This window comes from Nerophis ophidion, linkage group LG25 (assembly GCF_033978795.1).
Source record: "Nerophis ophidion isolate RoL-2023_Sa linkage group LG25, RoL_Noph_v1.0, whole genome shotgun sequence".
NCBI classification, from domain to species: Eukaryota; Metazoa; Chordata; class Actinopteri; order Syngnathiformes; family Syngnathidae; genus Nerophis; species Nerophis ophidion.
The window spans coordinates 9,508,298-9,535,837 of NC_084635.1; the positions used below are offsets into that span (position 1 = coordinate 9,508,298).

General features: G+C 40.3%; 1 protein-coding gene and 1 long non-coding RNA gene across 2 annotated transcripts in view; one reads left to right on the forward strand and one right to left on the reverse strand.

Annotated features, from left to right (window-relative positions):
- Positions 1-27,540, forward strand: part of luzp2 (leucine zipper protein 2) — a 566,503-nt gene that overhangs the window by 81,781 nt on the left and 457,182 nt on the right. The window lies entirely within an intron of this gene.
- LOC133543017 (uncharacterized) overlaps positions 24,161-27,540 on the reverse strand; it is a 171,763-nt gene continuing 168,383 nt past the window's right edge. The window contains exon 3 of the long non-coding RNA XR_009804280.1: positions 24,161-24,532. This is a non-coding gene — a long non-coding RNA (uncharacterized LOC133543017). The remainder of the gene's footprint in view (positions 24,533-27,540) is intronic.

Sequence of the window (27,540 nt, forward strand, 5' to 3'; positions counted from 1 at the left end):
GCCGATGAATGGTCCATCTTTGATCTTTTTTTCATATATAAAACGCACCAGATTATAAATCGCACTGCTGATGAATGGTCTATTTTTTATCTTTTTTAAAATATAAGGCACACCAGATTATAAATCGCATGCCGACCAATGCTTTATTTCTTGTATTTTTTCACATATAAGGTGCACCTGATTATAAGGCGCACTTGTGATGAATGGTCCATTTTTTTAATATCCTTTTTCATATAAAAGGCGCACCAGATTATAAATTGCACTGCTGACGAATGGTCAATTTTTTTAATCTTTTTTTCATATATAACGCGCACCAGATTATAAATCGCACTGCCGATGAACGGTCTATTTTTGATCTATTTTCATATATAAGGCGCACCCGACTATAAGGCGCACCGCCGATGAATGGTCTATTTTCCATCTATTCTCATATATAAGACGCACCTGATTATAAGTCGCACTGCCGATGAATGGTCTATTTTTGATCTTTTTTTCATATATAAGGTGCACCAGATTATAAAGTGCACTTCCGACGAATGCTCTATTTCTTATATTTCTTCACATATGAGGTGCACTTGATTATAAGGCGCACTGGTGATGAATGGTCAATTTATTATATCCCTTTCCATATATAAGCCGCGCCCGACTATAAGTCGCACCGCCGATGAATTGTCTATTTTTTTTCATAAATAAGGCGCACCTGATAATAAGGCGCACTGCTGATGAATGGTCTATTTTTTATCTTTTTTTTAATATAAGGTGCACCAGATTATAAATCGCACTGCCGACAAATGCTCTATTCCTTATATTTTTTCATATATTAGGCACACCTGATTATAAGGTGCACTGCCGACGAACACTCTATTTCTTATATTTCTTCACATATAAGGTGCACTTGATTATAAGGCGCACTGGTGATGAATGGTCGATTTATTATATCATTTTCCATATATAAGCCGCACCAGACTATAAATCGCACCGCCGATTGTCTATTTTTACTTTTTTTTTTTCATAAATAAGGCGCACCTGATAATAAGGCGCACTGCTGATGGATGGTCTATTTTTTATCTATTTTCATATAAAAGGCGCACCTGATTATAAATCGCACCACTGATGAACGGCCCATTTTTTAATCTTTTTTTCATATTTAAGGCGCACCAGATTATAAATCGCACTGCCGATGAATGGTCTATTTCTGATATGTTTTCATATATAAGGCACACTTGATTATAAATCGCACTGCCGATGAATGGTCTATTTTTTATCTTTTTTTTAAATATAAGGCGCACCAGATTATAAATCGCACTGCCGACGAATGCTCTATTTTTTTATATTTTGCCACATATAAGGTGCACTTGATTATAAGGCGCACTGGTGATTAATGGTAATTTTTTTATATCTGTTTTCATATATAAGCCGCACCTGACTATAAATCTCACTGCCGATGAATTGTCTATTTTTAATCTTTTTTTTCATAAATAAGGCACACCTGATTATAAGGCACACTGCTGATGAAGGGGCTATTTTGTATCCATTTTCATATAAAAGGCGCACCTGATTATGAATCGCACTGGCGATGAATGGTCAATTTTTTTCAAATCTTTTTTCATATATAAGCCACACCCGATTATAAGCCCCACTGCTGAGGAATGGTCTATTTTGTATTTATTTTCATATAAAAGGTGCACCAGATTATAAATCGCACTGCTGATGAATGGTCTATTTCGTATCCTTTTTCATATATAAGGCGCACCAGATTATAAATCGCATGCCGACCAATGCTTTATTTCTTGTATTTTTTCACATATAAGGTGCACCTGATTATAAGGCGCACTTGTGATGAATGGTCCATTTTTTTAATATCCTTTTTCATATAAAAGGCGCACCAGATTATAAATTGCACTGCTGACGAATGGTCAATTTTTTTAATCTTTTTTTCATATATAACGCGCACCAGATTATAAATCGCACTGCCGATGAATGGTCTATTTTTGATCTATTTTCATATATAAGGCGCACCCGACTATAAGGCGCACCGCCGATGAATGGTCTATTTTCCATCTATTTTCATATATAAGACGCACCTGATTATAAGTCGCACTGCCGATGAATGGTCTATGTTTGATCTTTTTTTCATATATAAGGTGCACCAGATTATAAAGTGCACTTCCGACAAATGCTCTATTTCTTATATTTCTTCACATATGAGGTGCACTTGATTATAAGGCGCACTGGTGATGAATGGTCAATTTATTATATCCCTTTCCATATATAAGCCGCGCCCGACTATAAGTCGCACCGCCGATGAATTGTCTATTTTTTTTCATAAATAAGGCGCACCTGATAATAAGGCGCACTGCTGATGAATGGTCTATTATTTATCTTTTTTTTAATATAAGGTGCACCAGATTATAAATCGCACTGCCGACAAATGCTCTATTCCTTATATTTTTTCATATATTAGGCACACCTGATTATAAGGTGCACTGCCGACGAACACTCTATTTCTTATATTTTTTCACATATAAGGTGCACTTGATTATAAGGCGCACTGGTGATGAATGGTCAATTTATTATATCATTTTCCATATATAAGCCGCACCAGACTATAAGTCGCACCGCCGATTAATTGTCTATTTTTACTTTTTTTTTTTCATAAATAAGGCGCACCTGATAATAAGGCGCACTGCTGATGGATGGTCTATTTTTTACCTATTTTCATATAAAAGGCGCACCTGATTATAAATCGCACCACTGATGAACGGTCCATTTTTTAATCTTTTTTTCATATTTAAGGCGCACCAGATTATAAATCGCACTGCCGATGAATGGTCTATTTCTGATATGTTTTCATATATAAGGCACACCTGATTATAAATCGCACTGCCGATGAATGGTATATTTTTTATCTTTTTTTTTAAATATAAGGCGCACCAGATTATAAATCGCACTGCCGACAAATGCTCTATTTTTTATATTTTTTCACATATAAGGTGCACTTGTTTATAAGGCGCACTGGTGAGGAATGGTAATTTTTTTATATCTGTTTTCATATATAAGCCGCACCTGACTATAAATCTCACTGCCGATGAATTGTCTATTTTTAATCTTTTTTTTCATAAATAAGGCACACCTGATTATAAGGCACACTGCTGACGAATGGGCTATTTTGTATCCATTTTCATATAAAAGGCGCACCTGATTAAGAATCGCACTGGCGATGAATGGTCAATTTTTTTCAAATCTTTTTTCATATATAAGCCGCACCCGATTATAAGCCGCACTGCTGAGGAATGGTCTATTTTGTATTTATTTTCATATAAAAGGTGCACCAGATTATAAATCGCACTGCTGATGAATGGTCTATTTCTTATCCTTTTTCATATATAAGGCGCACCAGATTATAAATCGCACTGCTGATGAATGGCCTATTTCTGATATTTTTTCACATATAAGGTGCACCTGATTATAATGTGCACTACTGATGAATGGCCTATTTCTGATATTTTTTCACATATAAGGTGCACCTGATTATAAGGCGCACCGCCGATGAAAGGTCAATTTTTAATATATTTTTTTCATATACAAGCCGCACCTGACTATAAGTCGCACTGCCGATAAATTGTCTATTTTTTTTTTCATAAATAAGGCGCACCTGATAATAAGGCGCACTGCTGATGAATGGTCTATTTTTTATCTATTTTCAAATAAAAGGCACACCTGATTATGAATCGCACTGCTGATGAATGGTCCATTTTTTTATATTTTTCTCATATTCAAGGCGCACCAGATTATAAATCGCACTGCCGATGAATGGTCTATTTTTTATCTTTTTTTTTAATATAAGGCACACCAGATTATAAATCGCACTGCCGACAAATGCTCTATTTTTTATATTTTTTCACATATAAGGTGCACTTGATTATAAGGCGCACTGCCGATAAAAGGTCAATTTTTCATATCTGTTTTCATATACAAGCCGCACCAGACTATAAATCTCACTGCCGATGAATTGTCTATTTTTTATCTTTTTTCACATATGAGGCACACTCGATCACAAAGCGCACTGCCAATGAATGGTCTACAAAAAAATAAATATTGTTTTCACACATAAGGCGCACCTGATTAGAAGGCGCACTGCTGATGAATGGCCTATATTTCTAAAATCGTTTTTCACGTATAAGTCGCACCTGATTATAAGTCGTACCACCGATGAATGGTCAATTTTTGATCTTTTTTCATACCAAAGACGCTCCGAAATATAGGGCGCCTTAAAGGAATCATATTATAATTATTATTTTTGAAATGGAAAACACTTCCTTGTGGTCTACATAACATGTAATGGTGGTTAATTAGTAAACATGTTGCATTGATTATGTTTTACAGATTATCCTCAAACTGCTTTCTGACAGTCTATTCCTGATGCGCTGTTTTGTGGGCGGTCTTATTTACGTGGCAAACCTTCGGCAGCGTCTTCTCCCCGTCATCTTTGTTGTAGCGGTGTAGCGTGCAAGGACGAGAGTGGAAGAAGTGTCAAAAGATGGAGCTAATTGTTTTAATGACATTCAGACTTTACTTAAATCAAAAATGGAGCAACATCTTCTCATCCGGAAACAACATATATATGTATATATATATATATATATATATATATATATATATATATATATATATATATATATATATATATATATATATATATATATATATACACACGTTTTCGATTAAACAATATGATTTGCTTGAGAGGCGAGGAGACACCGAGAGTAACAAGCGGTACAAAATGAATTATAAAGGACAGATTTGGATTGTAATTGTAGATGTATTATTGTGTATTATTTTGTTGGATTGGTTACTAAAAAAAGAAAGCAAGAACAGATTTTAATATATATATATATATATATATATATATATATATATATATATATATATATATATATATACTTTTCTTTTTAACTTGGACGCTGGCGGACCGTATAGTTTGGGGACCCCTGATCTTAGACATTGGTAAAAGGACAGCAATTAACCAGATATTCTAAGAGGATTCAGAACTATTTGAATAAAAGGAATGGTAGAGCCAGATCAGTAGAATAATTGAGTGTTACCACAGGGACATACTACAGAAAATCTTCATGACACATTTTAGAAAAATGCAAGGAGCAAGGAATAAATTAAAGAAAACACATACTGTTAAAAAAAATAAGTTCTAATGAAAAATGTATGAGGCTGTGTAAAGATGTTTCGTCAAGTCTAACGAATACGAAATATGGAATGACAATAGCTTGTCTTCGGAACAGACCATGTGTTCTTCCCCCAACCCCACCTACACACCTGTACTCGTATCACGCTTGTGACGCCATGTTAATACGCTTGCATTTTCTCGCACTATTTCGCTAATTGGCCATTCCAACTACTCAATCAAGTGTCCTTAACCAAGGTCCGGTCCAGCAGTTACTTTAAAAAAAATACAGACAATTAGTTTTCTGAATTAAATGGCCGTTTAATAAGTCTAAATTAATTTTAAACACTGTTGTCTTTCTACTGTATTTTCCGGACAGTAAATTGCACTGGTATTTAAGCCACACCTACCAAATTATAGATGAAAACAATTTTTTAACTTATATTACAGTATAGGTACGAAGATATATTTGTAAATGTTTATTTACATACCTTAAATGTTTCCAAAAGATGCTTGTAACACGGCAGTAAAATGGATGATCAAACAAAACAGAAGTCATCGTCATAGACCCACGAGCTGAGGAAGATAGCTCTCCAATTAAATTAGTCCACGGTGACATTTTGGTAAATTTACAAAACTGATTCAACACAAAAAGAATGCCTTTGTAAGTTATTAATTCTAACTTTTAAACGTGTTAGCATAGTCACTAAAGCTAAGGACGCTAGCTTGACTACAAAATAATAGCATATACAAACATGCATGAAGCTCACACACAAGACGGTTTAGTCACTACGTATTTTAAAACTTACAACCCGTGCACGGACTGATGAACAAATAATCCTTTCAAGTAGGAACGCTCCATACAAACACGTCTGTTTCAAGGCACAAAACAGGAGGTACATATTCATTTGTAGCTATATTTGCATCCAGCCTTTCCCTCCACCCAGATTTAATGCCAAACAAACGCATACCAATCGACGGATTTAAGTTGCACCAGTGTCAAAAGATGCGAAAGTCCCTCGTTTGGTCTGCACATTTTACCGGCGATGCTACGACAGACATGGCACAGAGATGTGTGGATATCCTGCGACACTCAAAGCAGATGCATTTCCAACGATAAAGTCAACGAAATCACAAACGTGAGTTTTGTTGATGTTATTGACTTATGTGCTAATCAGACATATTTGATCGCGGCATGACTGCAAGCTAATCGATGCTACCATGCTATTTAGGCTAGCTGTATGTACATTTGTAGCTATATTTGCATCCAGCCTTTCCCTCCACCCACATTTAATGCCAAACAAACACTTACCAATCGACGGATTTAAGTTGCACCAGATTCAAAAGATGCGAAAGTCCCTCGTTTGGTCTGCACATTTTACTGGCGATGCTACGACAGACATGGCACAGAGATGTGTGGATATCCTGCGACACTCAAAGCAGATGCATTTCCAACGATAAAGTCAACGAAATCACAAACGTGAGTTTTGTTGATGTTATTGACTTATGTGCTAATCAGACATATTTGGTCGCGGCATGACTGCAAGCTAATCGATGCTAACATGCTATTTAGGCTAGCTGTATTTACATTTATAACTATATTAGCATCCAGCCTTTCCCTCCACCCACATTTAATGCCAAACAAACACTTACCAATCGACGGATTTAAGTTTCTCCAGTGGTCTGGTCAAAAGATGCAATCGTTGGTTAGAAGGCGATCGCCGAATAGCTTCAATAGCTATTCGCTCAATAGCTTCAGTTTCTTCTTCAATTTTGTTTTTCGCTATCTGCCTCCACACTCCAACCATCCGTTTCAATACATGCGTAATCTGTTGAATCGCTTAATCCGCTGAAATCCGAGTCTGAATCCGAGCTAATGTCGCTATATCTTGCTGTGCTATCCGCCATGTTTGTTTGTATTGACATCACTATGTGACCTCACAGGAAAATGGACGGTGGATTTACAGATAGCGAAAATCAGGCACTTTAAAGCCATTTTGTCCGGATATTCCATGATGGGTAAAATTTAGAAAAAAAAAAATCGAAAAATAAAATAAGCCACTGGGAACTGATTTTTATTGGTTCTAACCCTTCTGAAACTGTGATAAAGTTCCCCTTTAAACTCATTTTAACAGACACAGTAATGCTGAGCCAATCATGGGCAACGATACCGAACAGCACTCTCTCATTTGTTTAGTCCATGATCATTTTTGTTGACCTGCAGCATGTTGTCTAAATACAATAAAAAAGTGGGAAATACAAGAAAACACAGCAAAACGATGCAATGTAGGGAGAAAAATCTGAAAATTTGATGTAAATGTCACGCTGTCATCGCATTTTACTCCAATCGTTCTCTCATGATGTAGCAGGAACTCGGGAGGCAAGGTGCAGGTAAGGAAATGATGATTTCATCATAAAACCTTAAAATACAAAAAAAACAGAAAAGCGTGCCCATAGCGTGGGAGCTTTGATTGACTGATTGATACTTTTATTAGTAGATTGCACAGTTCAGTACATATTCCGTACAATTGATACCCGAATAAGTTTTTCGACTTGTTTAAGTCTGGGTCCGCGTTAATCAATTCATGGTAAGCTACGGCGAGGCTTAGCACATGAACAAGACTCAAGAAACATAGACCTGCCCGACGTATCGTTTTGCACGAGCAAACAAGAAAGCCAAACAGTGTGTGGCGGATAAAAAAACAGAACGATTAGTGCCCAGAAGCAGTTAAGACTCCCGATCACTACTCAGAGGCGGGTGAAAGTAATCAGCACCCACGTTAACCCAAACACAAACCCAGGGGTGCTGAAAACAGAACTGAAGTAGTCAAACTAACAGAATAAAACATGATCTGGGCAACGGATCAAAGCAAATGATCACATAATATTATTACAGTCATCACAATCTCACATGACAGTTATTATGAGGTTCTTGTATTTTGTTTTATCTCCAGTCAATGGCTCTTATTTGTGTTCCCACTCCCCGTTTTCCTCGATTTTCCACAACATGTTTAGTCTGAGCGCTGGCCTTGCAAGTGTAAGTTTAAAAGCTTCTTCCATTGATAGCGTAGCCCAGTCATTCTCAAACAGTGGCTCCATCTAGTGCAGGGGTATCCAAAGTGCGGCCCGAGGGCCATTTGCGGCCAGCATGTCATTTTTTAGCGGCTCCACGGCACATTCTAAAAATACTATGGAAAAAAATTAAAAACAGAGAAAGTGGTATAGAAGAGCAAACAGGTGAAATGTAACAAGAACATGTTGCAATGTTTACTCTAATAACACAAAGCTGGCATGCAGGCTGTTTCTTTCTTTAAAAAAAAAAATTGTGAACCAAAATCAATTATGAATTATTGACCAATTCAAGGCTCCAATTACGTCACATTAATTATTCCACTTTGAGATATTTTTGGGGGCAAATGTTGCATATTTTGTGTTTGTCATATAAAAAACTGAGCTGATTTTTTTTTTCAAAGAAGGGCTTCAAACGAACAAACAAAAAACAAACTACAAAAAAAACTTATAATTGACAAATAGATCTGAAGTTGATCTCAAGACCATTGTGTTAAAAGTAAAAACATTTATATATATATTTTTTAACTCTTTAATGAGTAGGACCCATTAGGATCAGTGTGTTTTGTTTTTAAGTGTCATTGCACAAAAAATAACAGTGAATTAAAATAAATGGTGTTAGGAGTTGTTGACCTTTTTACGACTCTAATTATTATGATTGCTATAATCTCAAATATTCTACTTAAAATTTTAATTGGGTGAAAATATTGCATATTTTGTATTTTTTTCCATAAAAAAACATGGTTTTCTTTGACAAAAAGAGCATACGACTTAGGGCCTACCGAGGATGTCGTAATGGTTTGTGTTGTGGTTTGTGCAGCCCTTTGAGACACTAGTGATTTAGGGCTATATAAGTAAACATTGATTGATTGATTGATTGCATACCTGTCCCTGATCGGCAATCAGGACACTTCCCTCCCTGCTTGCCACTCATTTTTGCTATTTTGTTTTGTAACCAGCATGGTGGCAGAAGGGTTAGTGCGTCTGCCTCACAATACCAAGGTCCTGAGTAGACGTGAGTTCAATCCCGGGCTCGGGAACTTTCTGTGTGGAGTTTGCATGTCATCCCCGTGACTACGTGGTTTCCCTCCGGATACTCCGGCTTCCTCCCACTTCCAAAGACATGCACCTGGGGATAGGTTGATTGGCAACACTAAATTGTCCCTAGTGTGTGAATGTGATAAACACATTTTACCTGCACTTTGCCTTGATGTCTCTGCATCGCGGGGTCCAGACCAGCAACACTTATCACAGACGTAAACAAAAATAATTGGACAAAACGTAATAATACTAGTAGGAAAAACTCTTTAAATATAACATTTGTCAAAAATGCCAATTGGACAATGGTCGGACGACCAGAAGCGGAAGAGGCCGACCCACTGACGGCTCTCGCAAGTGTGCTCGCGGCGGTAACAGCGACCAGCCAACAGCAGCTTGAAGAGGTCCGCCAACAAATGGCCCAGCAGGACCAAATCATGCAGGTCCGCCGGCCACACCCCCCTCCACATTTACCTTATGTAAAATACACAAGAATACCAACACTGTGTGTTTATTGGAGGATATTTAGATGATGACGGGCAGTCCAGCTTTGCAAATGTAAGCCTGCATCAAGACTGCTTGTATCAGAGCTTTTATCGGACCTTTTTGATTCAAACTGATATCATCCAATACTCCAATATCCGTTCCTTGCGCAATATGCATAATTTATTGTTATTTTGATGAATTTTCTTCGTGTTTTACTTTTGTAGCTGTATCTAGAAATGGCGCAACTGAAGTGGGAACTGGTCGCGTCAGCTCTTTTGTTGTCTTGTATCTCCTTTAATGTTTCCCTCTTGTTTTCATTGTGTTTATACCTTTTAATTGTGGACTTTTTGCATCAGCACTGCAACCACATAATTTCCCCATTGTGGAATAAATCAAGTCTATCCTATCCTACCAATATGGGATTGGGACACTCCTAATTGATACATTAATTCAATCATCCCCGGTATTAAAGCATCTCATAGTAACACATTCCGAGTAGCGGACCACAAACACATATTAGTCCTGAATTGTCAGGAATTTGACATAATATACTACAAACCCCGTTTCCATCTGAGTTGGGAAATTGTGTTAGATGTAAATATAAATGGAATACAATGATTTGCAAATACTTTTCAACCCACATTCAGTTGAATATGCTACAAAGACAACATGTTTGATGTTCAAACTGATAAACATTTTTTTTTTTTGCAAATAATCATTAACTTTAGAATTTGATGCCAGGAACACGTGACAAAGAAGTTGGGAAAGGTGGCAATAAATACTGATACAGTTTAGCAATGCTCATCAAACGCTTATATGGAACATCCAACAGGTGTGCAGGCTAATTGGAAACAGGTGGGTGCCATGATTGGGTATAAAAGCAGCTTCCATGAAATGCTGAGTAATTCACAAACAAGGGTGGGGTGAGGGTCACCAATTTGTAAGCAAATTTTACCATCTACGGTCCGTAAAATCATCAAAAAGTTCAGAGAATCTGGAGAAATCACTGCACGTAAGCGATGATATTACGGGCTTTCGACCCCTCAGGCGGTACTGCATCAAAAACCGACATCAGTGTGTATAGGATATCACCACGTGGGCTCAGGAACACTTCATAAAACCACTGTCAGTAACTACAGTTGGTCGCTACATCTGTAAGTGCAAGTTAAAACTCTACTATGCAAAGCCAAAACCATTTATCAACAATATCCTGAAACGCCGCCGGCTTGGCTGGGCCTGAGATCATCAATGATGGACTGATGCAAAGTGTAACAGTGTTCTGTGGTCTGACAAGTCCATATTTCAAATTATATTTGGAAAGAGAGGACATAGTGTCCTCCGGAACAAAGAGGAAAATAACCTTTCGGATTGTTAGAGGCGCAAAGTTCAAAAGCCAGCATCTGTGATGGTATGGGGGTGTATTAGTGCCCAAGGCATGGGTAACTTACACGTCTGTGAAGGCACCATTAATGCTGAAAGGTCCATACAGGTTTTGGAGCAACATATGTTGTCATCCAAGCAACGTTATCATGGACGCCCCTGCTTATTTCAGCAAGACAAGTGTTACAACAGCGTGGCTTCGTAAAAAAAAGATTGCGGGTATTTTCCTTGCCCGCCTGCAGTCCAGACCTGTCTCCCATCGAAAATGTGTGGCACATTATGAAGCGTAAAATACGACAGCGGAGACCCCGGACTGTTGAACGACTGAAGCTCTACATAAAACAAGAATGGGAAAGAATTCCACTTTCAAAGCTTCAATAAATAGTTTCCTCAGTTCCCAAACATTTATTGAGTGTTGTTAAAAGAAAAGGGGATGTAACACAGTGGTGAACATGCCCTTTCCCAACTACTTTGCCACATGTTGCAGCCATGAAATTCTAAGTGTTGCGATCTGCTGCTCAGATCTTCACGTGTTTGTTTTTTCATTCTCAGTCTGACCCGTTTATTTCCTGTTTTTGTCCATCACTATGGTTACACATCAGTCCACCTGTTAGTCTCGCCCCGCACACCTGCTACTAATTTTCACCCTCCTATTTAAGCTCACCTTTTCTGTTTACTCATTCTCGGATCCTAATTTGCCCACGCGCATCAGTGACGACTCTCATCATTCGTATGTATTTTCTCGCTAGCTCTCACGCCAAGCCACTTTATTTTCTAGCTTTCATGCTGAATGTTTTGTTTACTCTTTTGTGTCCTCGTACCAAGTTTTAGTTTTCCTTGTTTTATCCTAGCTTTCACGCTAGCGTCTTTTGTTTACTTTTTCTCTTTACACCAGTATTTTTGTTCATAGACTTTTGTTATTAAATACCCTTTATCTTACCTATGCTGTGTTCTGCTTCGACGCATCCACGGGAAAACCACACCGGCATTACCATGCCGAAGAAGAGTCTTCACACTAAGTTCATTATTAGTTGCACAAAAAAAAAAGGTTTATGAGTTTAAACATAAAATATCTTGTCTTTGTAGTGCATTCGATTGAATATGGGTTGAAAAGGATTTGCAAATCATTGTATTCTGTTTATATTTACATCTAACACAATTTCCCGACTCATATGGAAACAGGGTTTGTAGCTTATGACGAAACAAACAGAGTCTCAAAATATTGTGCGGTAATACATCTTCCTTAATGGCCAATAATATCCTGTGCTGGTGAATTGTATTGGTCGAGTGAAGATGTTCTATTCATGTGTGCAGATAATTTTATCACATCTTGCCGGAGTACACTACTAATCTTTGAACGGGCCAAACACGTTATTGGATTGCTGTTATTAAATCCTCTGAATTGCACGTGAAGCCGGGATAATGCAGTTCACTGAACAACCCAATGTGCAATGTATGAGACTATGGAAATGCTTTAATTACATTTTTATGGCGGCCCTTGCCTATGTTTTGAGGTTTGCAAAGAGGAAAAAAAATGTCCTCGGCCTAACTGCCGTGTGGCCTGTGACTAAAGTTACGCACGTTTAAATTACATTTTATGAAAAGTTCATGATTTTGTAGAAACTGACCATATTTTAACTACCGAAAACCAGAACAGACCTTATGGCAATTAAATATTAAGAAGACACTCAAAGACTTCTCAGAAGTTACATGTTTGTTCATGCCTAAAATAATAATTCTTTGGCAAGTTTCAATTGTGTAAATTACTTTAAAATCTATGGAATAAAAAATAAAGTATTTTCAAGTGCTAGCAAATCGATAACTAAAACAAATATCAAATAATATTAGCTCTATTATAAAATTCAGCTCTAACCAAAGGAAGCTTTCACAAATATATTCAATAAAATGAAAAAATTTAAAATTAGGAGTTTCACCTATTGTAAAATGTGTCAACAACACAACAAATAGTTGTTAACGGTTATGTTTTAGTTATCCATTTGCTAAGACTTGAATCGGATCAGAATAGAGCAAATCCTATTCCAGTTCCATTGTAAGCTGTCATGACGTAGACTTCGGTGCGGTTTGTTTTCCCGTGGTGCAAAGCGACTGAACTGGACACAACGGTAATGACATCTTTTAATCTATCAAAAGTGAAAACAAAAGGCACTCACAGCAGAGGTGAAAAACTTGGCTAAGAAAACAAAAACTAATGCTATAACGTAAACTATGGACATAAAACAAAACTTGCAAACTATGGCATGCATAAAGAAAACTTTCTTGGTTACATGTCTGTGTAATCATGTTTTGTTTTAGTCATGTCCGGTTTTTTTTTTGGACTCTTTGTGCACTTTTGTTTGTTTTGATACCGTAGCAACCCATTAGTTTTCACCTTGTCCCCATGCCACGCACCTGTTTTCACTAATCACCACAGTATTATTCAAGCCACAGTTGCCAGGTAGTCACCCTGGCATCATCACCATATATCACCCTCGATCACTCTCTCCACATCCATGCCAATGATCCATGCCCCTTGTCTTTTTCCAAGTAAGTTTTTTTTTTGTTATTCATGCCATTGTGCAAGTGTTTTGTTTTATGTTCATAGTTTTGTCTTTGCGATAGTTTTGTTTCATAGTTAAGTTTGTGTACCTTTGCTGGGAGCGTTTTTCGTTTGTTCCTGTATAGTGATAAAATAAAATATGCCTTTACCTTCACGCCTTGCCCGCTCCAACGTTCGCTTTTCACCTCGGGAAAACAATCCACGCCCAAGTCCAAGTCGTGACCCTTGGAACGAGAAAAGGACATGAAAAAGAGAAGCATGGATCATCAGCATGAAACTACAGGCTTAAATAGTGGCGAGGTGATTAACAACAGGTGCGTGAGTCCAAATGAGTCAGGTGCATGACATAAGGACAGGTGAAAACTAATGGGTTGTTATGGAAACAAATCAAGGAGTGAAAAAACCGGGACTGACTAAATCCAAAAACCAAACGAAACTTAGCTAAACTAAACATGATCACCAAGACATGACAGTAAGCGGACGTTTGATTGCATTTATTTACAATTTAGAATGCATTGAAACAAGAGAAAACCGTATGTGTTCTAGTCTTACATAAAGGTGGTGAATGATAGGCAACATTCCAAAAAAAAGTTTCTGGAAGACCGCTTCATGATCCGAGCCACCCACATTGTCACAGTAATATAAATTTGAAAAAGAAAAATGTGTCAGCAGAAAGGTGACATCAAAAATTCCCATCCCTATTTTTTACTACCGCCTTTACTTTTTACGAGCAAATTCAGTACCCTTATCCCAAAGTAAAGATGTTCTCCTCTCAGGGATGCAGAGTAATTTCTCCCGGGTCCACCAGCGCCCGGACTCTGAGCAGCCAGCACTGAGGTCTGATGAGTATTTACCTACAGGGCCTGTATGTGCTCATTCCCTCCATGTTGTCTCAGCGAGCACATATCGGAGGTGAGGCGAGGTACCTCTTCCATCAGGACCGGGCAATTATTCCACCGGAGCCCATCTATTCCATGCGTCACAACAAAAACGGTGTCAAAATAGTTGTTTTCACACGAAGCTGTCACATCCGTGACGTCCTCTCTGTCCTTCACAAGGCACACTTTGGATCTGCATGATTAGCCACTTCATTCGCTTAAGTCCGTTTTTCACCCCGGCATCTCATGTGACAGCTGAATCTCCGGGGGTGTATTGATTAACGTAACCCCTACTAGCCAGCGTGGTACATATTTATGTGGTGGAAGACAGCTACCATTGCATCAGACCAGTCTTCCTCTCAGGGAATAAAAGTCAATGGTCAATCCCAAATTCTTTCGCATGACATATATGTTAAGTGAGAAGGACCATCAAGCCAAAATTTGAATATTATCAAGTTTTACTAAAGCTTTAGGAGACCAGTCTTACGGTGCGTTAATAGCAGCATATTAGATCAGATTAGATTAGACAATACTTTATTTATTTCGTCAGGAGAGTTCCTTCAGGAAAATTAAAATGTTCAGCACAATTTCATTCAAGATCAGACAAACATTACAGGGAGACAGAACAGGATCGCTGATGGGTCTGCCGGCTTCCAGCGCCCCTTACAAAAAAGATGAAATACAGGTAAACAAGGTGAAGGGAATGGGAGGAAAAAATAGAAGATTAAAATAAAATAAAAAAATCGGTCTTAGCCTGGGCCCTGGATAGGGGTTGCAGACTGAGGCCAAGGGAAAAAAACAGCTCATAGCCATAGTACACATCCCTCTCACATGTGTGTAAGAGGGAAACATCAAACATCAAAGAACACAGAGGACATTAAAGACATTAAAGCAGCAGATACAACCAGACACTTCTACATACAGCTATGAAAAAAACATAAAAGAAACATATACACTGTGGTGGCCGAGCATGGCCAGAGACAGGAGCAGACCCAACAAAGCAACCAAGACAGCCGACTCCACTCTCGGCCAGTGTCCAGTCCGCATGGATGAGCGAGGATATGTCCAAGGAGACTGATGTGTCCGACACCTGCTCACCCAGCCAAGACACCGCGAAGCCTCTCCGTCCCAGCGCTCAGTGCTAGCTCCGCAGCCCTGTCCCCTCATCCGCATCTCCTCCAGTCCCTCCAAACCGACTCCGGTGTGGCAGAGACCCAGCAGCTGGTCTCCATTGCCAAAAGGCTCCCGGGAGGCAGATCCAGAAGTCCACAAAAAAAGCACCACAGAGGTCACAAAAGTGCCACCCCTTGTCACACAGTCCCAAAGGGTCCCGGACCAAAAGGCAAGAAAATATAATAACACATGAAAACAAGAGGGAAACACAAAAGGTTGACATAAGAGCACAGAGCTCCTGCCAACAGCGGCCACTACAGCAGCGCCATCTATATATATATGTATATAGAAGCGATCTGAAAATCAAGTACAAACACAGCCCCCACGAAGCCCAGAAAAGAATAAAGCCTCATTGTTCTAATAGAGATAAGGTAAGATAAGGTAAAAAGGGAGTACATCATACTCCCAATACACATTCCAACGCATTCAAGGTAAGGCACAGAGTTTACTTGCAGACATAAGATTCAAGCACAAAGTGTTGAATTGGGAAAATATTAGCTGCTTTAAAGGGGAACATCATCACAATTTCTAAAGGGTTAAAAACGATAAAAATCAGTTCCCAGTGGCTTGTTGTATTTTTTGAAGTTTTTTCAAATTTTTACCGGTCCCCAAATATCCATAAAAAAAGCTTTAAAGTGCTTGATTTCCGCTATTTGCGATGCCACTATCCATTTCCCTGTGACGTCATACAGTGCTGGCAATGTAAACAAACAACGGCGAATACCACAGCAAGATATAGCGACATTAGCTCGGATTCAGACTCGGATTTCAGCGACTTAAGCGATTCAACAGATTACACATGTATTGAAACGGATGGTTGGAGTATGAAAGTATTGAAGAAGAAACTGAAGCTATTGAGACAATAGCTATTGACGCTATTCATAGCCATAGCATGGCCGAATAGCTGCGTTAGCATCGCCGGTAAAATGTGCGGACCAAACGATCAGGACTTTCGCATCTCGTGACACTGGAGCAACTTAAATCCTTCGATTGGTAAGTGTTTTTTTCGCATTAAATGTGGGTGGAAGTAAACGTAATATAGTTGCAAATGCATCTGCAGGTTATCCATACATCTCTGTGCCATGTCTGCTTTAGCACCGCTGGTAAATAGCATGTTAGCATCGATTAGCGTAGCATGTTAGCATCGATTAGCTGGCAGTCAACATCAACAAAACTCACCTTTGTGAATTTGTTGACTTTATAGTTGCAAAAGCATCTGCAGGTTATCCATACATCTCTGTGCCATGTCTGCTTTAGCACTGCCGGTAAATAGCATGTTAGCATCGATTAGCCTAGCATGTTAGCATCGATTAGCTGGCAGTTACACCGCAATCAAATATGTCTGATTAGCACATAAGTCAACAACAAAACTCACCTTTGTGATTTCGTTGACTTTATCGTTGCAAATGCATCTGCAGGTTATCCATACATCTCTGTGCCATGTCTGTCTTAGCATCGCCGGTAAAATGAGGAGACACTCTGGCAAATTCAATGGGGGTCTGGCAGCAGACACTTTCGCATCTTCGGGCCAGTGGTGCAACTTGAATCCCTCCCTGTTAGTGTTGTTACACCCTCCGACAACACACCGACGAGGCATGATGTCTCCAAAGTTCCAAAAAATAATCGAAAAAACGGAAAATAACAGAGCTGAGACCCGGTGTTTGTAATGTGTTGAAAATGAAAATGGCGGCTGTATTACCTCGGAGACGTCACGTTCTGACGTCATCGCAAAAAGAGCGATAAACAGAAAGGCGTTTAATTCGCCAAAATTCACCCATTTAGAGTTCGGAAATCGGTTAAAAAAATATATGGTCTTTTTTCTGCACCATCAAGGTATATATTGACGCTTACATAGGTCTGGTGATAATGTTCCCCTTTAAACATGACTATGAATAAAGAAATAACTCTTAAAAAATAAATGCATCCTCCACACTACTCTAAGACGAACACCGACAGTGAAAAATTGCCCCTTTTGAAGACTTTGGACTGCCCGCCTCATCACGTTCATTTATATGGAAAATAAATGACTTGGACTATAAATGAGTTTATGAACTTGACCTCTTTATCTAGCGGTAATGATTTAAAGGTGCCCTCAATCAATTGCATTCACATAATGAGATTTGAATGTCAAACGCTTGTCTGAGACAAATGCAACTAAAAATAATTAGGAGTTTTAAAGGTGAACAGAGTATAGTCAGGAGGGGAAAAAAAAACACTTTAATCTATTTTGTGGCAGCGGGGGCTTGGCCAGCAGTGTGGTGTTGATATGATGTTTTTGTATTATCTGCGTAATTGGCTATTACACATTTATTTATTTTTTAAAAGGCTGAAAATATATATACCGTATTTTTCAGGACTATGAGGCGCATTTTCTCAAAAATTGACAGTGTGCCTAATAACCCGGGGCGCCTGTTGAACGGAATAATTCTGGTTGTGCTTTCCGACCTTGATTTGGTACATGGTGTGATGATTAGTGTGACCAGTAGATGGTAGTCACACATAAGGGGTAAGTGTATACTGCAATATGACGCCAGTAAACAACACCAAAATGTTAAATGTTCCATTGAAAATAAAAAACATTACACATGGCACTCAAAAATCCGTCAAAATGTTTCAGAGTGACTTATTACTGTGGTGTGACTGCAAAATGGCAACCATTAGCAGACATATTATCTGCCGTTTTGTTTCACAATATTATGCAAAATCCATTGTTCTTACCTTCTGGTACCTGGTGATGTTTATTTGAGATATGCATAAGTCCTGAAAATTTGTGCACGTCCGCCACTGTAGTCCGTGCTGATTCGTAGTCGATACACTTCTTTTTCACTATAGTCTTGTTATGGGGCATTCATCCAGAAAACATGTTTTATATTTTAGTATCTTCAAAATAGCCACCCTTTGCTCTGATTACTTTTTCGTACACTCTTGGCATTCTCTCGATGGGCTTCAAGAGGTAGTCACCTGAAATGGTTTTTACTTCACAGGTGGGCTTGTGAAGCGAAAACCCCACTTATATATATATATATATATATTAGTGCTGTGAATCTTTGGGTGTCCCATGATTCGATTCAATATCGATTCTTGGGGTAAGGATTCGATTCAAAATCGATTTTTTTTTTCATTTTAACACGATTCTCGATTCAAAAACAATGTTTTCCAGATTTAAAAGGATTCTCTATTCATTCAATACATAGGATTTCAGCAGGATCTACCCCAGTCTGCTGACATGCAGGCAGAGTGGCAGATTTTTGTAAAAAGCTTTTATAATTGTAAAGGACAGTGTTTTATAAACGGATTGCAATAACGTAAATTTGTTTTGACTATTAAACGAACCAAAAATATGATTTATTTTATCTTTGTGAAAATATTGGACACAGTGTGTTGTCAAGCTTATAATATGTGATGCAAGTGTAAGCCACTGTGACACTATTGTTCTTTTTTATTATTTTTACAAATGTCTAATGATAATGTCAATGAGGGATTTTTAATCACTGCTATGCTGAAATTATAACTAATTTTGATACTGTTGTTGATAATATTCATTTTTGTTTCATTACTTTTGGTTTGTTCTGTGTCGTGTTTGTGTCTCCTCTCAATTGCTCTGTTTATTGCAGTTCTGAGTGTTGCTGGGTCAGGTTTGGTTTTGGAATTGGATTGCATTGTTATGGTATTGCTGTGTATTGTTTTGTTGGATTGCTAAGAAAAAAAAATAATTTTTAAAAAAATGAGAATCGATTCTGAATGGCTCCTCTCTGAGCTGCAACCTTATCGTGGTAGAGGAGTTTGCGTGTCCCAATGATCCTAGGAGCTATGTTGTCCGGGGGCATAAAGCCCCCTGGTAGGGTCTCCCAAGGCAAACAGGTTCTAGGTGAGGGATCAGACAAAGAGCAGCTCGAAGACCTTTATGAAGATGAAAAACCATGGACCCAGATTTCCCTCGCCCGGACGCGGGTAACCGGGGCCCCCCTCTGGAGCCAGGCCCGGAGGTGGGGCACGATGGCGAGCGCCTGGTGGCCGGGCCTGTTCCCATGGGGCCCGGCCGGGCACAGCCCGAAGAGGCAACGTGGGTCACCCCTCCAATGGGCTCACCACCCATAGCAGGGGCCATAGAGGTCGGGTGCATTGTGAGCTGGGCGACAGCCGAAGGCAGGGCACTTGGCGGTCCGATCCTCGGCTACAGAAGCTAGCTCTTGGGACGTGGAACGTCACCTCACTGGGGGGGAAGGAGCCTGAGCTAGTGCGCGAAGTCGAGAAATTCCGGCTGGATATAGTTGGACTCACTTCGACGCACAGCAAGGGCTCTGGAACCACTTCTCTCGAGAGGGATTGGACCCTCTTCCACTCTGGCGTTGCCGGCAGTGAGAGGCGACGGGCTGGGGTGGCAATTCTTGTTTCCCCCCGGCTCAAAGCCTGTACGTTGGAGTTCAACCCAGTGGACGAAAGGGTAGCCTCCCTCCGCCTTCGGGTGGGGGGACGGGTCCTGACTGTTGTTTGTGCTTATGCACCAAACAGCAGTTCAGAATACCCACCCTTTTTGGGAACACTCGAGGGAGTACTGGAAAGTGCTCCCCCGGGTGATTCCCTTGTCCTACTGGGAGACTTCAACGCTCACGTTGGCAACGACAGTGAAACCTGGAGAGGCGTGATTGGGAAGAATGGCCGCCCGGATCTGAACCCGAGTGGTGTTTTGTTATTGGACTTTTGTGCTCGTCACAGTTTGTCGATAACAAACACCATGTTCAAACATAAGGGTGTCCATATGTGCACTTGGCACCAGGACACCCTAGGCCGCAGTTCCATGATCGACTTTGTAGTTGTGTCATCGGATTTGCGGCCTCATGTTTTGGACACTCGGGTGAAGAGAGGGGCGGAGCTTTCTACCGATCACCACCTGGTGGTGAGTTGGCTGCGATGGTGGGGGAGGATGCCGGACAGACCTGGGAGGCCCAAACGCATTGTGAAGGTCTGCTGGGAACGTCTGGCAGAGTCTCCTGTCAGACAAAGTTTCAATTCCCACCTCCGGAAGAACTTTGAACATGTCACGAGGGAGGTGCTGGACATTGAGTCCGAGTGGACCATGTTCCGCACCTCTATTGTCGAGGCGGCAGATCGGAGCTGTGGCCGCAAGGTAGTTGGTGCCTGTCGGGGCGGCAATCCTAAAACCCCTTGGTGGACACCAGCGGTGAGGGATGCCGTCAAGCTGAAGAAGGAGTCCTATCGGGTCCTTTTGGCTCATAGGACTCCGGAGGCAGTGGACAGGTACAGACAGGCCAAGCGGTGTGCAGCTTCAGCGGTCGCGGAGGCAAAAACTCGGACATGGGAAGAGTTCGGGGAAGCCATGGAAAACGACTTCCGGACGGCTTCGAAGCGATTCTGGACCACCGTCCGCCGCCTCAGGAAGGGGAAACAGTGCACTATCAACACCGTGTATGGTGCGGATGGTGTTCTGCTGACCTCGACTGCGGATGTTGTGGATAGGTGGAAGGAATACTTCGAAGACCTCCTCAATCCCACCAACACGTCTTCCTATGAGGAAGCAGTGCCTGGGGAATCTGTGGTGGACTCTCCTATTTCTGGGGCTGAGGTCGCTGAGGTAGTTAAAAAGCTCCTCGGTGGCAAGGCCCCAGGGGTGGACGAGATCCGCCCGGAGTTCCTTAAGGCTCTGGATGCTGTGGGGCTGTCTTGGTTGACAAGACTTTGCAGCATCGCGTGGACATCGGGGGCAGTACCTCTGGATTGGCAGACCGGGGTGGTGGCTCCTCTCTTTAAGAAGGGGGACCGGAGGGTGTGTTCCAACTATCGTGGGATCACACTCCTCAGCCTTCCCGGTAAGGTTTATTCAGGTGTACTGGAGAGGAGGCTACGTCGGATAGTCGAACCTCGGATTCAGGAGGAACAGTGTGGTTTTCGTCCTGGTCGTGGAACTGTGGACCAGCTCTATACTCTCGGCAGGGTTCTTGAGGGTGCATGGGAGTTTGCCCAACCAGTCTACATGTGCTTTGTGGACTTGGAGAAGGCATTCGACCGTGTCCCTCGGGAAGTCCTGTGGGGAGTGCTCAGAGAGTATGGGGTATCGGACTGTCTTATTGTGGCGGTCCGTTCCCTGTACGATCAGTGCCAGAGCTTGGTTCGCATTGCCGGCAGTAAGTCGAACACATTTCCAGTGAGGGTTGGACTCCGCCAAGGCTGTCCTTTGTCACCGATTCTGTTCATAACTTTTATGGACAGAATTTCTAGGCGCAGTCAAGGCGTTGAGGGGTTCCGGTTTGGTAACCGCAGGATTAGGTCTCTGCTTTTTGCAGATGATGTGGTCCTGATGGCTTCATCTGACCGGGATCTTCAGCTCTCGCTGGATCGGTTCGCAGCCGAGTGTGAAGCGACCGGAATGAGAATCAGCACCTCCAAGTCCGAGTCCATGGTTCTCGCCCGGAAAAGGGTGGAGTGCCATCTCCGGGTTGGGGAGGAGACCCTGCCCCAAGTGGAGGAGTTCAAGTACCTAGGAGTCTTGTTCACGAGTGAGGGAAGAGTGGATCGTGAGATCGACAGGCGGATCGGTGCGGCGTCTTCAGTAATGCGGACGTTGTACCGATCCGTTGTGATGAAGAAGGAGCTGAGCCGGAAGGCAAAGCTCTCAATTTACCGGTCGATCTACGTTCCCATCCTCACCTATGGTCATGAGCTTTGGGTCATGACCGAAAGGATAAGAGCACGGGTACAAGCGGCCGAAATGAGTTTCCTCTGCCGTGTGGCGGGTCTCTCCCTTAGAGATAGGGTGAGAAGCTCTGCCATCCGGGAGGAACTCAAAGTAAAGCCGCTGCTCCTCCACATCGAGAGGAGCCAGATGAGGTGGTTCGGGCATCTGGTCAGGATGCCACCCGAACGCCTCCCTAGGGAGGTGTTTAGGGCACGTCCAACCGGTAGGAGGCCACGGGGAAGACCCAGGACACGTTGGGAAGACTATGTCTCCCGGCTGGCCTGGGAACGCCTCGGGATCCCCCGGGAAGAGCTAGACGAAGTGGCTGGGGAGAGGGAAGTCTGGGTTTCCCTGCTTAGGCTGTTGCCCCCGCGACCCGACCTCGGATAAGCGGAAGATGATGGATGGATGGATGGATTCTGAATGGCAAAACATGAGAATATATATGTACATATATATATATGTATATATATATATATATATATATATATATATATATATATATATATATATCCACACACACGCACGCACACACACACACACACACACACACACACACACACACACACACACACACACACACACACACACACACACACACATATTTATATATATATAAAAGCTAACTGCTACTCGCTTAATGGTAGCTTAATGCTAAGTACAATGAAGGATCCCATTGACAGGCTAACAGAAATTAGCATTACAATATTTTTTAATCTCGAACAAACGTTTAACAAATTACATTTTAACGTAACACAATTGACATGATACAACAAGTGCACTTCTACTTAGTCCCCAAACTTTGTAAAAACGAACACTGACCGCTAATTTGATTGATGAATGACACATAATCCGTCACACATTCGGTAAAGTATGTGAACCATACAGTAAATCAAACTGTATTGATACCAATTTATATTTTCATACGTTTATTTTTGTTGTCATAAGGTCAAAACAAGGTAGAGAACAATTGAGCTAGAAATGATTTCCAGACAGAATAAGAGTCGGATTGAATAAGATCTGCTTCTTTCTCCTCCTTTTCGTTAGAACGTGAAACTGTAAACGTCACCATCACCATGTTGTTATTATTTTTCTTATATTACTCACTTTTCTTGTTGTTTTGTTTCGGGTTTTTATATTCTCTTCTTTCTTTTTTAACATGTCCGAAATACATATTTACAATACAACACAACAATACAGTACAATTCTTGTGTGTGCTGAATAGCTACAGAAGCCTGTCCCTCCAAACAACTCAAATTTTATATTTTACATTGTTTTATGGAATTTGATTGTCTTGGGGGGAAAAATATATTAATAACAATAGAATCTACATTTGTTTACTTGTAGAGGAAACTGTGGATATTACTGTTATTAGTATAATATTATGATATATTGTGTTTATACTCTGTGATTTCAAGTCCCACATTTGATCTGATCTTAATGGGAGATAAGTGATGAACGCAGAAATGTGGACATCATCTTCAGTGTGTAAGAGCACTTTAACATATTGGAAATGCTGCTTATTGCTGTGGCATTTGAAATATGTCAGCCTCTCCACAGCGCTTCAAAATGCCTCTGGGTCGAAGAAAGGTCAAACATGAGAACATCAAATAGGCTTGAAAGCACGTTGCATTGTGCTACTCATATTTCTCGCGTGTATTCAACATCATCACTATTCATATTGAATTGAAATCATATTCAGGCAAAAAAGTCCGTAAACTAAAAAGACCAATTTTTATGCAGACTATAAAGAAGAATGCTGTTGGTGGAAAGCGGTGGATTGCAGCTGCCTTTAGCACCGAGACACAGCCGGTGTTTCTTTGTTTGTTGTGAAGCTTTAACACAGAGCGGTCAAGAGAACATGTTTCTCTACATCAACCAGCATGTTTTTGGATGGAAAAATGTTGATATTAAGTCGGCTCTTACCGGAGACATCAGTGGATTACTGGACCTCCTTCTGCAGCAGCTGTCAAAAAAGGCAGCTGTGAGCTTGGCTCCTCCATGGCTTCCATCAAAGACACTGGCGTTCACCGCAGCCATCCAACTTTGAGGTCTGTCTTTACAATCTCACTAAAACGCTATTAACACAATAAGCACATAAGGCAGGGGTGTCAAACTCAAATACAGAGTGGGCCAAAATTTTAAACGGAACAAAGCCGCGGGCCAAGGTTTAACAAATTAACCTTTTAATAGGGACCCAAACAAGTTTTGCATTAAATATTTAACAAGCAAGGCTTATATAACTTTAGTGACATGCAAAATCCAATTTCAAATAATAATAATAATAACTCAAATATATCAATGGCATAGCAGATAAAATTTTAATAAAAATGTTATGCCTTTTTTTCTATTTGCAATCTTCTGTGGTAAATATCATTTTTTTTCCACAGGCTAATAAGAAATTTGAAAATGAAATAACAATAATGAATGAACCAAACATTCAAGCCTTAAAGTAGCAAGAGAAAAGGCATGAATAAAACGTTAATTATTGGTCAGTTTTCTGGAAGTTTCCCGGAAGAGTTAGTGCTGCAAGGGGACCCTGGGTATTTGTTCTGTTGTGTTACGGTACGGATGTTCACCCGAAATGTGTTTGTCATTCTTGTTTGGTGAGGGTTCACAGTGTGGCGCATATTTGTAACAGTGCTAAAGTTGTTTATACAGCCACCCTCAGTGTGACCTGTATGGCTGTTGACCAAGTATGCCTTGCATTCACTTGTGCGTGTGTGTGTGTGAAAAAGCCACAAATATTATGTGACACGCTGTTAGTATGGAGGAAAAGCGGACGTGACGACAGGTTGTAGAGAACGCTAAAGGCAGTGCCTTAAATGCACGCCCCCAATGTAGTTGTCCAGGTGGAAATCGGTAGAAATTCGGGAGAATGGTTGACCCGGGAGATTGTCGGGAAGGGCACTGAACTTCGGGAGTCTACCGGGAAAATTAGGAGGGTTGGCAAGTATGAGTATTAGCGGTGAATGCGGTGTTACAGCGACACCGGTGCTGTATAACACCGGCGGGCCAGCTCTAATGCTAAATTTATATTGCCTCAAGGGCCTAATTAAATTACACGGCGGGCCAGTGTTGGCCCGCGGGCCAGAGTTTGACACCCATGACATAAGGAATCTTCCAGACTTATCATAGTAAATGTGTCTAATTACATCCGGATCGCTCACACTTTTTTTTTTTTTTGTGCTTCACTCTAATTTTCCTTATCCACAAATCTTTCATCCTCGCTCAAATTAATGGGGAAAACGTTGCTTTCTCGGTCCGAATAGCTCTCGTTGCTGGTGGCCATGATTGTAAACAATGTTCAGATGTGAGGAGCTCCACAACCCATGACATCACGCGCACATCGTCTGCTACTTCCGGTAGAGGCAAGGCTTTTTTATTAGCGACCAAACGTTGCGGACTTTATCGTCGATGTTCTCTACTAAATCTTTTCAGCAAAAATATGGCAATATTGCGAAATGATCAAGTATGACACATAGAATGGACCTGCTATCCCCGTTTAAATAAGAAAATCTCATTTCAGTAGGCCTTTAACATTTATTGTTCCTGTTCAAATTCAATGTTAGCCCTTAATTATAATGCCTGATTATGTAGCGTACAAATGGGGACATACCTGCTGTCAAGCCTGCATATTTAAATACATTTACTGAATGCAACTTAACTCCACCTGAGATATCTACTTGAGGCTCAAACAATGCTGCTGATATAAACATTTTACAATGACACAATCGTATTTCGATACTTGTTTTAATAAAAGGGACCACAAAAACATTTCATTATGGTCTTTATTTTGCCAGAAATGCTTACGCTACATTAAAGGCCTACTGAAACCCACTACTACCGACCACGCAGTCTGATAGTTTATATATCAATGATGAAATATTGACATTGCAACACATGCCAATACGGCCTTTTTAGTTTACTAAATTGCAATTTTAAATTTCGCTCGGAAGTATCATGCTAAAACGTCACGGTATGATGACGATTGGGCGTGACGTCACGCATTGCAGAGAACATTTTGGTCCAGCACCGTTCACAACTATAAGTCGTCTCTTTTGATCACATAATTCCACAGTATTCTGGACATCTGTGTTGCTAAATCTTTTGCAATTTCTTCAATGAATAATGGAGACGTCAAAGAAGAAACATGTAGGTGGGAAGCGGTGTATTGCGGCTGCCTTTAGCAACACAAACACAGCTGGTGTTTCCTTGTTGTAACACGTGCTGAATGTGGCTTGGCAATGTCTTGCTGAAATAAGCAGGGGCGTCCATAAAAAAGACTGCGATTAGATGGCAGCATATGTTGTTCCAAAACCTGTATGTACCTTTCAGTATTAATGGTGCCTTCACAGATGTGTAAGTTAAATAACGAATGCATTTAGTAAAAATAAAAATAAATATATATTTTATTGAAACCCATTTTTACCAGGCTTTCGCGGGCCACCTAAAATGTTGTGGCGGTCCAGAACTGGCCCCCCGGGCCTCTAGTTTTACACCTCTCCTCTACGATGTTGGAGTGGTTGAACCGGTGGTTCTCAAAAGGGGGTACGTGTACCCCTGAGGGTACTTGAAGTTATGCCAAGGGGTACATGAGATTTTTTTTTAAATATTCTAAAAATAGCAACAATTCAAAAATCATTAATACATATATTTCTTGAATAATTCTTCACAAAATATGAATGTAATTTCATAAACTGTGAAAAAAAAAATACAACAATGCAATATTTAGTGTTGACAGCTAGATTTTTTTTTTTGTGGACATGTTCCATAAATATTGATGTTAAGGATGTATTTTTTTTGTGAAAAAATGTTTAGAATTAAGTTCATGAATCCAGATGGATCTCTATTACAATCCCCAAAGAGGGCTCTTTAAGTTGATGATTACTTCTATGTGTAGAAATCTTTATTTATAATTGACTCACTTGTTTATTTCTCAAGAAGTTTTTAGTTATTTTTATATCTTTTTTTCCAAATAGTTCAAGAAAGACCACTACAAATGAGCAATATTTTTGCACCGTTTACAATTAAATAAATCAGAAACTGATATATAGTGCTGTATTTTACTTCTTTATCTCTTTTT